The sequence below is a fragment of the Streptopelia decaocto genome, assembly GCF_964273445.1.
Source record: "Streptopelia decaocto genome assembly, chromosome: 8".
Lineage (NCBI taxonomy): Eukaryota > Metazoa > Chordata > Aves > Columbiformes > Columbidae > Streptopelia > Streptopelia decaocto.
Genome location: NC_138662.1, coordinates 845,282 through 859,246, shown reverse-complemented (window position 1 = coordinate 859,246; position 13,965 = coordinate 845,282). Strand labels below are relative to the sequence as shown.

At 43.7% G+C, this 13,965-nt stretch overlaps 1 protein-coding gene across 2 annotated transcripts in view; it reads left to right on the top strand.

Moving 5' to 3' along the window:
• Positions 1-5,035: 5,035 nt before the first annotated feature.
• The window catches only part of RAF1 (Raf-1 proto-oncogene, serine/threonine kinase), a 79,010-nt gene continuing 70,080 nt past the window's right edge, over positions 5,036-13,965 (top strand). Inside the window, exon 1 of one of the 2 annotated variants that reach the window (XM_082059745.1) lies at positions 5,036-5,171. The gene's annotated coding sequence lies outside the window, so the exon portion shown is untranslated. The remainder of the gene's footprint in view (positions 5,172-13,965) is intronic. The other variant, XM_082059747.1, reaches the window with a different exon arrangement.

Here is a 13,965-nt window from a genome sequence, read left to right as displayed (position 1 = left end):
TATTTGCTCATTTTAGTAGTGACATGTTTAATTGTAACCAGGATTCTTATTTGCTACAGAAATCCAGGCATCTGCCTGCCCACCTTGCCCAAGTCTGTTTAGCCCTGGTTTTGAAAGCACTTGCCTCCTTCGGGCTTGGGTTTCTAACCTGGATAAGCAACCATAAATCATACCCAAAAACAATGCAAAAGAAAACAAGAAAAATACTGTAACAAGACTCAAGAAGCAAGTCCAAGCCAATAACAGAACGGTATTGCTAGGAAACTGAGCTCCTTGAAAATATTCTTTGCATCTATGATGGTTTTTATCACCAAACCTGCTAGAGCTAATTCAGATAATTTCCCTGCATGTGAACGATTAGTTCAAAGGAAGTACAAAGCATAAGTGAATGTGCAGTCTATTGATAAGTTCAGATCATGATACAGAAGAAATGAGGGATATACTTATAAGGAATATACTTTTTTCCCTATATGAGGGAAGTACTTACGAAAGTAGATATTTAAGCTTTTTGGCTGATGGCACAAACGCCAGGCACATTGTCAGCTATGTTTTGGAACTGCATTTAAAAAATGTGTCAATGAGAACCACATATTGAGCAAAATGTGAGTCTAGCTCAGGGATCTGAATCTGGTTAACATTTGACATATGTGTAATTTTTAATTCCGACTGAAACAAGAGAGAGAGAAAATCACATCGTTCTCAAACTAAAGCCAAAGCCTCACATTGAAGGAATTAATGTAAAATGGTTTGGCTCTGCTCATCCTGGCACACTTCATACTCAAAAAAGAGAGGCAGGATCTTCCAGAAAGTAACTCAAATAAAAATGAGAGTCCGTTTCTCTCCTCAGAGACCCCAAAGTTCAACACTGTGTGTTAGACCATGTGGATCCTCCCATCACTTCTCAAAAACAAGACTCAGGTTGTTCTCCTTAAAGTTCCAGGACTGGGATTTGATCTGAAATTTTCCATGCCTTCCACAATTATCTCCGTATAACTGGTTCTAAAATCTGTCTTCTCCACAATACAGATGCCTAGACTAACATTTTATCATGTTCAAAAAAAAAAGAGAGAATAAGTCAATGAAGGAAAGAGCAAAACACCTGCAAGAAACACGTCAGGGTAGGTTGAACACCATCTTTCTCTAGAGATTATTTGGAGAAACTGTTTATTAGTGGCAGCTACACTGCACACAGATTAGGGTTTGAATAAAATACACTTGCGTTTGAGAATAAAACAGAAGAATTGATGTTTACTCTCATGGACAGGACTCACTCTGCTTTACAAATATTTACACGCTAAGAGCTTAAGGCTTCTTGTGTGTCCTGCTCTCATGAACTCGCTCCTCTATATTTCTTGGTGACAGAAATGCAAAAAGTCGATGAATCATGACCCGCAGTGGTAAGTCAGTCCCTACTGTTTAACTCATCCAAGCAGTACCCCATTTTCTTTTTATAACTTTCTATAGCCTTAGGCTGCCCTGCGGGCTCCCTAGAATATCTGGCTGCATTTTCTGCCCAGCACAAACATTTCTGCACCACCTATCATAGAAAAAGCACTGCCACGTACATTCAAAGCTGTATAAAAACACATACCACACTTAAAATCACTTTTAGTGAGGTAACTTATGAAATAGGATGTAATATACGCTCCAAAGTTATGCTTTGGGTCTCAACACTGTAAGGGCTTGTACTGTGGCCATCCATGCTTTCTCATGGAGGATGCTTCCCCAGCAGGGCAGAGCCCAGTGTGGTGTCACATTTTCTGTCCTGGTGGCCACACCTGCTTTTTAACACTAATTACCTTGTGGGTTGTGGCTCCTTGGTGGCAGACAGTCCATGGCTGCTTCCAGTTCCCCAGAGACCAGCTTGGGAACAGAGTGACTGTCAGCAAGTTTGCTGATGACACCAAGCTGGGAGGAGTGGCTGACACTGGAAGCTGTGCTGCCATCAGAGACCTGGACAGGCTGAGAGTTGTAATGAAATATAACAAGGGCAAGTGTAGAGTCTTGAATCTGGGCAGGAACAACCCCAGGTTCCAGTGTAAGTTGGGGAACGAGCTGTTGGCGAGCAGTGTAGGAGAAAGGGACCTGGGGGTCCTGGGGACAGCAGGGTGACCATGAGCCAGCACTGGGCCCTTGTGGCCAGGAAGCCAATGGGACCTGGGGTGGGTTAGAAGGGGGTGGTCAGTAGGTCAGAGAGGTTCTCCTGCCCCTCTGCTCTGCCCTGGGGAGACCACACCTGGAATATTGTGTCCAGTTGTGGCCCCTCAGTTCCAGCAGGACAGGGAACTGCTGGAGAGAGTCCAGCGCAGCCACCAAGATGCTGAAGGGAGTGGAGCATCTCCCGTGTGAGGAAAGGCTGAGGGAGCTGGGGCTCTGGAGCTGGACAAGAGGAGACTGAGGGGGGACTCATTCCTGGGGATCAATATGGAAAGGGGGAGTGTCAGGAGGATGGAGCCAGGCTCTTCTGGTGACAACCAGTGACAGGACAAGGGGCAATGGGTGCAAACTGGGACACAGGAGGTTCCACTTAAATTTGAGAAGAAACTTGTTCCCGGTGAGGGTGGCAGAGCCTGGCCCAGGCTGCCCAGGGGGGTTGTGGAGTCTCCTTCTCTGCAGACATTCCAACCCGCCTGGACACCTTCCTGTGTAACCTCATCTGGGTGTTCCTGCTCCATGGGGGGATTGCACTGGATGAGCTTTCCAGGGCCCTTCAACCCCTGACATCCTGGGATTCTGGGATTCCATGATTTCTGCCCTGGGCACCTTCTCCGAGCCCTGTGGACCAAGCAGAGAGAGACAGTCTGAATTCTGAGCTCCTGACAACTGTTGTGTCACCTCACACCATCTGACATCAGCTGTCTACATCCTAAATGTTAGAAAACAGAACAAAAATAATTAGCAGATCAGGAACTCCCTTAATAAATCAATATTACTGTTTTACCAATATAAGAAAAAAAAAGTCAACAGGCAAATTGCCAGTGGGCAAATTGCAACAGATGAGTGTTTGACTCATCCCAATCTTTGATGCCTCACGAATCCATGATCTGAAGCACTTTCATGTCGGTGTCTCAGGCTGCCAGCACCAGGACGAGAAAGCTGAGGCTTTGGGTCATTTAAGGAAAAATCTCCCTGAGAAGAACAACTCTACAGAAAAGTTGCATCAATAAGGGAGACTAGAAGGTTTTGCACTTCAGCTGTGCTTGACATGATGAGACACTGAAGCATCACAGTGGCAATGGCAGCTCCTATACCGTGATATTCAGTGTCAGAGGTAAATGATACCAGCAAATATGGTTGAGGAAACACGAATATCAAATACCATCTGTGCCAAGGAAACATGCTCATGTTACAGAATTTGCCTAAACCAGTTTTAAATATGCCAGGAATAAAAATAAATTTAAAAAATAGATAGAAAACTGACCGGTAACATTAGCTGCTCTGCTCAAGATCTCTGCTTTACAGTTCTTTTACTCTGCATTTGTTACTTACGAAGAGACAGAGAAGCTGCCTTGCAAAACATTCCTTTTCAAGCAATTTCAGTGTTACACACAATCTATACATTTAGTGTGTTGGCAGACAAGTGCTCCTCTTCCCTCCAAGTGCAGTTCTGGTGTCAAGGTGCCCTTTGCCCCATGATAAGACCAAAGCTTTCTCTGTTTTTCTTGATTTGTCCTCCTTCTTGGCAACAAACAATCCAGGCTGCCAAAACTTCGATAAATAACAAGGTGAAGCGTGAGGGCAGGAGCTGAGCATTTACCACCTAAATGAACTTTGTTCCCTGGAGGCTGGAGGAGGAGCGGTGGCTGGGACGGGCAGGCTGAACGCTGAATTCTAATCCGTGCTCTGCTGACTCACCACGTCACCTCTGGGAAATAACTGCTGTGATACGCTTGGTTTTCCTTCCGTGAAGTGGTCACACTCCGTTGTAGACACTAGTTACCATAGTTACAGATCCTAGAACAGTTAGGATGAACAATTTCTCAACCAGACAAACTGGCAATCTGTCATTTTGTTCTCTGCTACAGGAAGAAAAGGCCAGAAGTGATAGAAAACAGAAAAGTAAGTTCAAGCGAGGTGATTCAGCTCCTTAGTATCAGAGACCGGGTGAAAACCTGACACCTGCGCACCAAAGAATGGGTGGAAGATGGCAGCCCAATTAATCCTAAACAGAACTGGTAGCTGCAGTTACGTGTGTGCTAAACGAGCCATCGTAACTCGGAAAATCTGACCTGTGAGATTATTGTCAGCACTGACCTGCTGCCAAGCAGCCTATTCTTATTTATTCCACTGAAGTCAACCTTGCTGACACAAGCCTTTTTAAAAGGCAATCTGCTCTGTGCATGCCTGTTGCGTTACTAGGTTACTAGAGAATGAAATATCGCTGTTTTTTAGTAAATCCCTGCTCTCGCTTTTGGAAATCTGGTCACAGAGATCTGTTGTAGAACAGACCCATTTGCACCTTTGATTTCTGTTTACTTACCCCTAACCTTTCCCAGCTATCCTTTACATTTTGATGAACTCTTCGAGCCTCCTTTCCCAAGCCCTGCCATAAGATAAATAGAGGATTCAGACTACTTGGTTTCGAGCAGTGCCAAGGTCTGCGCTCTCGGCAGCAGGCTGATCATGGCTGCAATTCCTGGCTCGCGGGGACCCGGGATCCAGTTACATTTGCTGGCGTCAAGCAGACTCTGCAGACCACTGTGAGATACTGAATCTAAAAATAAAAGAGTGAAAAAGTACGAAACCAAAGAGAGCAGGATATTGAAATTCCAGGAGGACTGGAGAGAAGTTTGGAAGGGGCACATAAGCAGTCTCGGGGGAAAACACTGATTTACTGGGTGGGTTGAAATCAAGCCTGTGGGTTCACCTTTTTTAGCTCTGTCACCCATGTGACGCTCCAAAGCTCAGCCTGTGGTCCAGGTATTTCTGCAAATGCAAAAACGCCCCAGAGCCCCATGGAAAGGCGAATCGTCCGGACTGGCTCGGCTTCTTGCCTTTGCTCTCCCTGAGAGCCGTTAACCCCGGGATATCTGCTGCATCTTCCCAGCCAGACCCCAACCCAGCCGCTGGATTTCTCCTCTGGATCAGCATTTGGATTTCTCCTTCGGATCCAGCGCACTCCCCATGGTGCCCGCGGGCTGGCCAGGCGTGGGGAGCAGCCCCCGGCTCTGGTGAGTCTTGGGGGGACAGGTGGGGGGCAATATGATTTTCACAGCTTTTGTGGCACTTTTAATGGTCAGTGACATACGGCAGGTCAGTGAATCTGGGAATCCAGGCTAAATGGTCAGGATTAAGTACTTCCTTGGGACTGCTGCTCAAGGTTAAATTTATTAGTCTGAGATCAGATAGAAAAGCCCAAGTGCTATTTCTAAAGGGCATTTTATGGATCTCCTATAAAGAATTTGGTGGGAATGTCCTCATTTTCTGAGGGAAACTCTAATAATCTTTGAAATCGTCTTTCCCTATTTAAATATTAAACCAGGACAAGAAAGAAGTCTTACCAAGTACAAAGTTGAATTTTCAAGTGCAATGTTTCTTGTAACTGTCCTTTTCTGGCCAGCACGGTGCCATTTTAGGGTTTCAGCCTGCCTGCGTTTGAGTTGTTTGCAAAAATTCTTTCTAGATTTAATCAAGGTCTATTTGCAGGAGACTTTATTTCTGCCTCCTTTTTCCTCCTTTGAAATGAAAACCACGATGACTGTGAAACTGAGGTTAAAAGTCGATGTGTGTTTGCATAACAATGTATTATATACACACAATCCCGGAGCTCCATGGCTACCTGTAATTGCAGCGATAGTGTATCTGCAGGGGTAGCGAGCCTGCATGTAGGTCGGAAGTTTCCAAACGATGATTGCGATGATGTGTATTCTGGATTGCATTTTCCAAGTGTGCTATAGGTTAGGCACGGGACTCGTGAGCATTCGTGAGAGCTGTGAAGTTCTGCTCCTCGCTCCACGGTCAGTCCGGGTCTGTGGACCTGCCCCGGCCCCGTGTCACAATGCTGAGATATTGCGACGTCTCATCTTACCCCCGACTTCAGTTTCTTAATGCGTTGCTGCAACGGGGTCTGTTGCAGTGGATGAGGCAATAGGGCTCGATATCTCCCGGGCCGTCTGTGTTATGCAATTCTGAGATTTGCTTTGGTTCTTGATCTTCAGTACAGTGGTTCGCATGGTGCTTTCCAAAGAAACCTAGAATGGGCATTACGTGGGTGTTTAAAACTGCGTGGGTATTTCTGTTGGGGTTCCTTCTAATACTCTAAGACCAAACCTCTGTTGTCCCAAGGGTGTGACCTTGAAAGTACTTCACATGCAGCATTTCATGCAAGCTAATTGTTTTTTAATAGTACAGGTAAAACGAAATGTTACAATAAGATATAACAATTTAAGAGACATAATCTAAATATTTTTAAAACTATACTGCTAAATTACATTTCTTCATTTCCTCATTAACTCCATAGAAGAAATTTGGACCCACGTATTTTAATTTACAGCAGGGAAGAAGCTAACGGAATCATCAGGCAAGCATTTGAAGATGTATCACCATGTTTCAGGTGTGCATGTGTTCAAAACAAAAAAACACCTAAAAATATATATGCAAAATGCTCGTTACTTATGTATATTAATGTGGCAGGTGCCTTTATAGTTTTGCAGCACATCAGGTGTGCAACTTCACAGCTGATTAAGTGCAGATCACAGGGAGAGGTTCTAGGAGTACGAAGGAACTGAACACATTGCTCTGTTGTCCTACACAACTCACCAGCTCGCTGGGTCGGCTTTAGCGCAGCTCCAGGCGGAGCTGGCGTGAGGACTCTCAGCCCTGGAGGACCTGGTCCCGCTGCGCCAGGACACCCGTACAGCAGAGGTTCATCTTTCTAACCTCATCTGGGTGTTCCTGCTCCGTGGGGGGATTGCACTGGATGAGCTTTCCAGGGCCCTTCCAACCCCTGACATTCTGGGGTTCTGTGTGATTCTGCCATTCTGTGATCTTGTCTTCTCCCCTGACACCTCGTCTGACTGTAGCTTCACCCAGAGAATACTGCCTTTGAACCCTTGATTTAATAAAGATGAGTGAACAAACTGAATTCCTCATTAGAACTGTCAATCTCACCCCTTAAGATTCAGGTTTTACATTTTTTCCTAGATGGTCTGAGGTTTAATACATTTCAGCTATTTATTTGGAATTCATTTGAAGGAAATAACAGTCATTCATATCCTCTGATAGAAGAAAAACCCACAAGCTTTTTGATGGCTGTCCTCAGCTGAACAATATCTGGCAGCTGGTCAGCAGTTGCAAGAAAAGCAATAATATCCTCCTTTATCAAAGCCTGTGTCAGCCAGGACGTTCAGCACACAGGAAGCTCTGGAGTTTCTGCCCGACTCTTAAATTCTTCAGCTGCCTCAGAATCGTAACTTCTCTTTAATTCCCTCAGTCTTGTGGATATCCAGGTTCTCTGGTTCTCTCCTCTGTGCGTCCACGTTCTTGTGAAATCCCTTCTCTCACCGCTCAATACAAATAAGTTACTATGTGTGTTGTATGAGACCCTACCTTGTCTTATAACTGAAACAGGGGGCAACACGATAGGTAGGGGACATCAAATACATGAAGTACCTTCCAAGTGAAGGGTAAATGTGTTACAAGTCTCACGCAAAGTCTGTGTGTCATGTTCTGCCTTTATTGTGCATCTCTGAAGGCACAAAGAGGGATCACAGGGCTCGCTGCGGGGAAATGCAAACTCTTTCAGTCTACAGGATGCCGACAGACACATCCTTAACCAAAGCAATTCACTCGCCAGAGCCTGGGCACACTACAGATTCAAAGAAATAGTTGTAAAATGCTTAACAGAGCAAAGCTTACTATTTTTCCTGCTTGAGGAACTGGTCGTTGCTGTTTTATCCATACGGACACACACAAAATATGACCTTAGGGCAGAGACCCAGCATGAAAATTTACAGCCCGAATAGTATGCTGGCAATCTACTAAGCAACAGAAATCAGGATTTTATGTTTGGAAATGTCAAGTGGGCAGGGTTATCTATACCACTTGGATGTATGGTGTATATTATGTGTCATGTTCTCAGCTTTAAAATCTAGCTTACTGTCTTTATATGCTTCATGTAACTCCATCTGTTATTCCATACTTTTCCTTCTGGTTGCCTGTAGCCAGAAAAGTTTCGCAGAAGTCAGCGAAGTTTGTGTTGACAGGGTTTCTAATACAAGGCAGGTGTCTCCGCGTGCATGTTCCCTATTGTCAGCGGCAGGTGCAAGCTGGACTGGCACTGAGAACAATTGAAACATGTGCGCAGGCTGCAATGTGCTCCCAAAATTCCTTGGTTGTTGTGCGGTCATAGAAACATTAGTAATTCAAGACCTGCAGCGCTGAATAGTGTTTATTGACCTCTACACTAACCCCGCCACCTCTACCTCTTGCTATATTTTAGGCGCACGTAACCAGTATAGCGGAGTCAGGACTAGCTCTCCAAAAATCCAGCTCACAACTCACTTTTGCTGGTTTCTGAAGTCATTAACTAAGGTAGCAGCGAGTTAATCTTTAATGGTGTCCTTTATTTTTTTGCCTGATTTTGAAGAATGATTGCAGGAGCAAGTTGAATGTGCTGCGGGTATTACTGAGGCAGGAAAGCAGCCAGAACAACCAAGGAGCAAAACGTCTGGGCCGTTTTCCATATCTACAATAAAAGTCAAGACTCTATTATCTAAGGAATTCAGGCTGAGAACAACAAATGAAAAAGGAATGACACAGATAGGGCTGTGCTATAAGGAAAAAGAGCTAAGCATTTTACGATTTTGGGCAAAGTTTCCCGCACAGTTATATGACCGCATTGCTTTTATTCCTTAGAAAAATCTGAGTCAACATGCTGCCACCATTCAGATTCTCATTCTCTGGCAAACTGGGTAAATCCAAATGATCTTAGAGGGACAGATCAGAAGTTATTACCTACGCTTTCCCATTCATAGGTGAAATAACCTATGGTCGTCTAGCCAAGGACAAAAATGTTGTGTATACTTCCACCCAGTATTTTACTGATTTGGTGCCTCAGCTAGGGCACGGTTTGCTGAGTATGGGACCACACTGCTTTCGGAATGAAAAGACCATGCTTATTGGGTTTTGAATGTTTGAGTGCATTTCAAGAATAAAAAGCAACAACATTGCTCTACGAGCAGCAAAACTAAAGCAGTTTCACTACAGATTTATAAGGTCTCATCCCTCAGGCACCTTTGCTCCCCACTATAATAAAAAGGATATCGTAACGGTGTTTCTCATTTCAGTGTTACCGCCATAGTGTGGCTAATTCGGCTGTAGGTAAAGGGTGCCCGGTCAGACGGTGAGCCATTCAAAGCCCTGTGCGCAGCCTCCTTGCTCTTGGCAGTGACGCACGCTTGGGTTTGACAACGAAACACAGATTGTTTGTCAGCTGCTTTGAAGAAGAGTTCACAAGTTAATAGTAGTGATGTCTAGTTATACTCCCAGCTTCAATTCAGTTGAATCCAAATTGTTGATAATTACCATTAATCAGGCTGGAGAAGAATAACAAAATGGAAATGTAGTCAGATTTTTTTCCAGAGTGCTAGGTCACCGGACTTTTACCCTCTAAGCTCCAAAGCTATACTGTACGTCATTTCATTGGCAGATATGCCGTACTTCTTCAAAATCTGAAGTAAAAAGATTGGGATGAGTATTCTGGGCATCCATAGTATGTTAGACAAACAGTTGGCTCCCTAATCTGCATCCCACGATTCCATCAGCCCTCCCTCATCGGCAGCGAGTCTGGATTCTGCTGTCATAGTTGTGGTTAGCCCAAGTGCTATCTTTTTTTCTGTTTTTTTGCATATTCCCATAGTATGGATGGAGCCATTTGCTGGCGTGCCCTGTGCTCCTTCCAGTACCTCTGTCTAGGTGGGGGAACATGAGAATATTGACTGTATTTTCCCTCCTAAGAGCAAAGATACTATATCACTCTTACTGGGAAAGCCAGACATAGGTAGTGGTGCCGTACCTACAAACAGGAGCAGCGGCCGCATGCAAAGCCGAAGGATGGACCAGCATGTGCAACAAAATGAACAGTGTTCCCTTTGCCACTCAACTGATCCGTGCACAGAACCCTATTATATTTATGCAGTTCTCCCACAAAAGATGTGTTCGGCTTTATTCCATTTTTAATCATACCGCACTAGAACTTTAATTGAATATCTGCTAATTTCAGAATTACATTAACTTTTGCAATCAATCGAATACAAGAAGATTCACTTTGATGCTCAAATTTAATACTTGCTCATTCTGACTCCACAAGGTGTGCAGAAGTGCTCAAAGAACCTCATGTCTGTGGATTTTTAGCTTGTTCCCTCCTTAGAATATTGCCAGTCAGGGATCACTCTTTTCTGCTGCCTCAAATTTGGTGAGAATCAGCTTTTATTACCCTGGAATGTATCAGGTAGCAGTGAGTGTCAGTGGGTTAAATCAGAAACCTTCTTACTTTGGAAGCAGCAGAGAAAGATTCCAGAATTCTGTCTCAAGGTTTTCTTCTACTCTGTCTTGTACCCTTATTCATTTGCAGTACAAGAAGAAAGCATAAATAATTCCATAAAGAATGTGGACTTTCATTGAAATGGAAGAACACATATCTCTGTTGCCCAGACACTCTGGTATGCAATCATTGTTTGGGTAGGAATAAATAAATAAATACATAAATACATAAATGTATATCAAAGTTTTGGCAAGCCCTGCTTTTGCACGCCCCAAACACCAGGTAGACACCTGCACAAATATTGTTTGGATACAAATAAAACTGTGCACACAGAAGTCTGGAGAAAAAGAACCTAAAAGTTGAACCACACTACAGAAGCTGAGCCCCAAATCTCCATCTTGTACAGTATGACATTACTGAAATAGCGATTAGTTTAAAGTAATTGCATTCAAGGAAAATATAGGACAAATCATTTTGCTAAATGATGACATTCACACCCTCTGACACTGGGATTTTACCAGCATTTTGAACTAGCTGCCTGAATTTTATTCAGAGGTGTTTTCAGCTACACCTGTAGACAGGTTTTGCTTTTGTAAAATATCTACACACATACCTACCAATCTTTTAAACTTGCCCACTGCATCTACACACCGATCAGAGCAGCAGCAGACACATAAAGAACCATCTCACAGAGATCCTTGCCAACAAGCTAGCTGCAACACGAGATTCTGCTTTGCAACATCCACAGGATTTCCAATGTACTTTCCTCTTTTGAAAAACAGGGAACCTGCAAGTGGACAATGCTGGACTTAAGCTGTTCCTAAGCAGAGTCCCAAACATGTCAATGAGTGCTGAAAGCTCTTCTGAGCCCAGCCTGTTATTCAGAGACTCACTGAGCACATCTGCTTCCCGCCGCTCGCGCGTGCTTTATCATTTATAATCAGTGGGAACGGAAATGGAGAAAAATTGCTTGAACTAAAAGCATGAATTTATGGATACCAGGACAATATTTTATTTCAAAATTAAGTCTTCCAACCAGTAGCTTATTTTTTCTTACTTTTACTTGGGTTACTTCACTTCTCATCATCACATACATGGGAAAAATTTAACTATTTTTCCTAGGACACCAGAATTTAATCTGTTTGCCTACCAATTCAGTGCCACCTAAAAAAGCTGCCTAAAACTGAGTATCTTTCTCCAACTTTCATACACAAAATTATCCAACCTTTTTTTGTTAGGAAATCTGGAGTGGATTTGAAACAAACCTTATCATGAAAACTAAATGATACGAGACAGTTTTGGACACAGAAGCTTCAACTTCCAGGCGGAGAAAGCAGCGCTGCTATCTGGAGTAAACGCTATCCCAGGCTTTCTGTTCTAAATCCTGTACTCTCTGTGCCTTCAAAAGCCAAACTTCAAGTACTTGGGATTGATAATTTTGCTGGTCCAACTCCAGTCCATTGACTAGATCATGGCACTAAGTGCCATGTCTAATCTCAGTTTAAAAACCTCCAGGGCCGGTGAGTCCAGCACCTCCCTGGGCAGCCATTCCAATGCCTGACCACTCTCTCTGCACAGAATTGCTTTCTAATCTCCAGCCTCAATTTCCCCTGGCAGAGTTGAAGCCCATGGCCCCTTGTCCTATTGCTGACTGCCTGGGAAGAAGAGACCAATCCCTACCTGGCTATAACTATTCCCTATTTCCCTGTGCACTGAAATGGCTTTGTGCGTTGGAGAAAGGCAGCGAGTGTTATCAGCAGCTGCTGTCTTAGCATGATTTACAACATTCCTTCTGCATCGTATAGACCGTGCGCCTGATTTCTGAGTCTACTTTCTTTGCTGCGGGGTTTTGCATCTGGTTGCCGTGCAATGTGTTATTTGTAATTTGAATGTGCATGGATATACACCTGCAGTGAGAAACGGAGACTGGCTAGGAGCACAACAAAAGGATTGTCCATGGCCATTCCGGCAGTGACTGACTACAAACAGACGGAAATGCTTTACTGGGGAAGGCTGTGCATTTCTTGTCCAATAGACCAGAAAGGCAATATTTTAGGAAAACATTTCATCTTCCCAGAAGAGAATTGACTTTCTTTTTACCCAAAGCTCATGTATGTTGAGTGAAAAGCCTAGTAGTCTTTGTCCTATACTATTTTCTGGATTCTCATCTACTTTCCTTCACATGCAATGAGGCAGAGGCCACAAGGAAAGAATGGGCATGAGAATAATACATTCTTGCAGAAAGGCAAAGTCCAGCAAGTTGCTGCACTGCAGAACATAGATCTGCAAGAGAGGAAAGAGCTGGAGAACAAGCGCACTCCTGCTGGGAGCAGCTCCGCTCCTTGTTTATGCTCTGAGGGAGAGGACAGACTTTGGCCCCTGACAGACGAGCAGGGCACCAGCACCCACCAGCTTCACCTGGACAACAGAGACAGCTGGTAAGGACAGAACGTCCCTCGGCTGCTACTCGGACACCAGCAGGAAGAAGAGGCTACAGGCAGAGTGAAGGAACAGAAAGCAGGACAAATTCAGTGCTTCTCAAAATGAAGAAAAGGGAAGACTTAGTATTTTAGTTAAAGCACCTGCTCCTTTATGTTTTTTTCTTGCTGCAGGCCCATTATCATTTCATGCTAATTTGCATTTAATTCTGCAGCCTCCTCCCCACTTTCACATATGCATCGACTTTTAACAGCTCGACATAATAACAACAGAATCTTTTCAAATTGTGACAGTGCAAGATACTTTACTGTGATGTGTTTGCCTAAGTGCAAAGTGCCACATGCAAAATAACAAGAGTAACCCTGATTTTGCAAAATGAAGAAGAAAAAGTGGGTCAAACTTAAGCATACTCATTGCTGATCTGCTGAATTGCTAAGCACCTGAAGCTAGTGGGTAGCAGCAGCAATTGTAATTGCTCGTTGAGGTTCTTCTTGCCTTATTAAATCAAGTCAATACTTGCTCAATGATCAGAATCTCTCTCAGCTTCAATCTTGTGCAGGAGCTCAGGGGAGGAGACTTGCATGTGGGCTTCTTCTTATAAGAACTAATAAACAGTATAAAAATGGAAGCATGAGCGATCTGTCTTGCCTGGGGATATTATTGAAACCTGGTTACATGTAGATTCATTCTTATTTGGTGATGGCAGCTCCCCATCTGAAGTCACCTGTAGCAGATGAGGAATTCCTTGGGTGTATCAGATACTTCATTTACCTTTGGGCAGATACCAAGAAAAATTACAGGTTAGTTAGCTAGTTCAAAAGGGAAAAAAATGCATTGCAATTAGAGAGCCAATTATAAGCAGGAGACTAAATACCTGCCAAGCTGCATTCTGGGATGCTGGGATCCGTTCCCAGTGCCATCAGATGACATGCAGAAGAAGATGCAGTAAGTACAAGGCTTTGATTTTGAAATTATATACATAAATATATATACACATATATATTATTTTTTTTTATCTGAGGGAAGATTGCAATCACTATTTA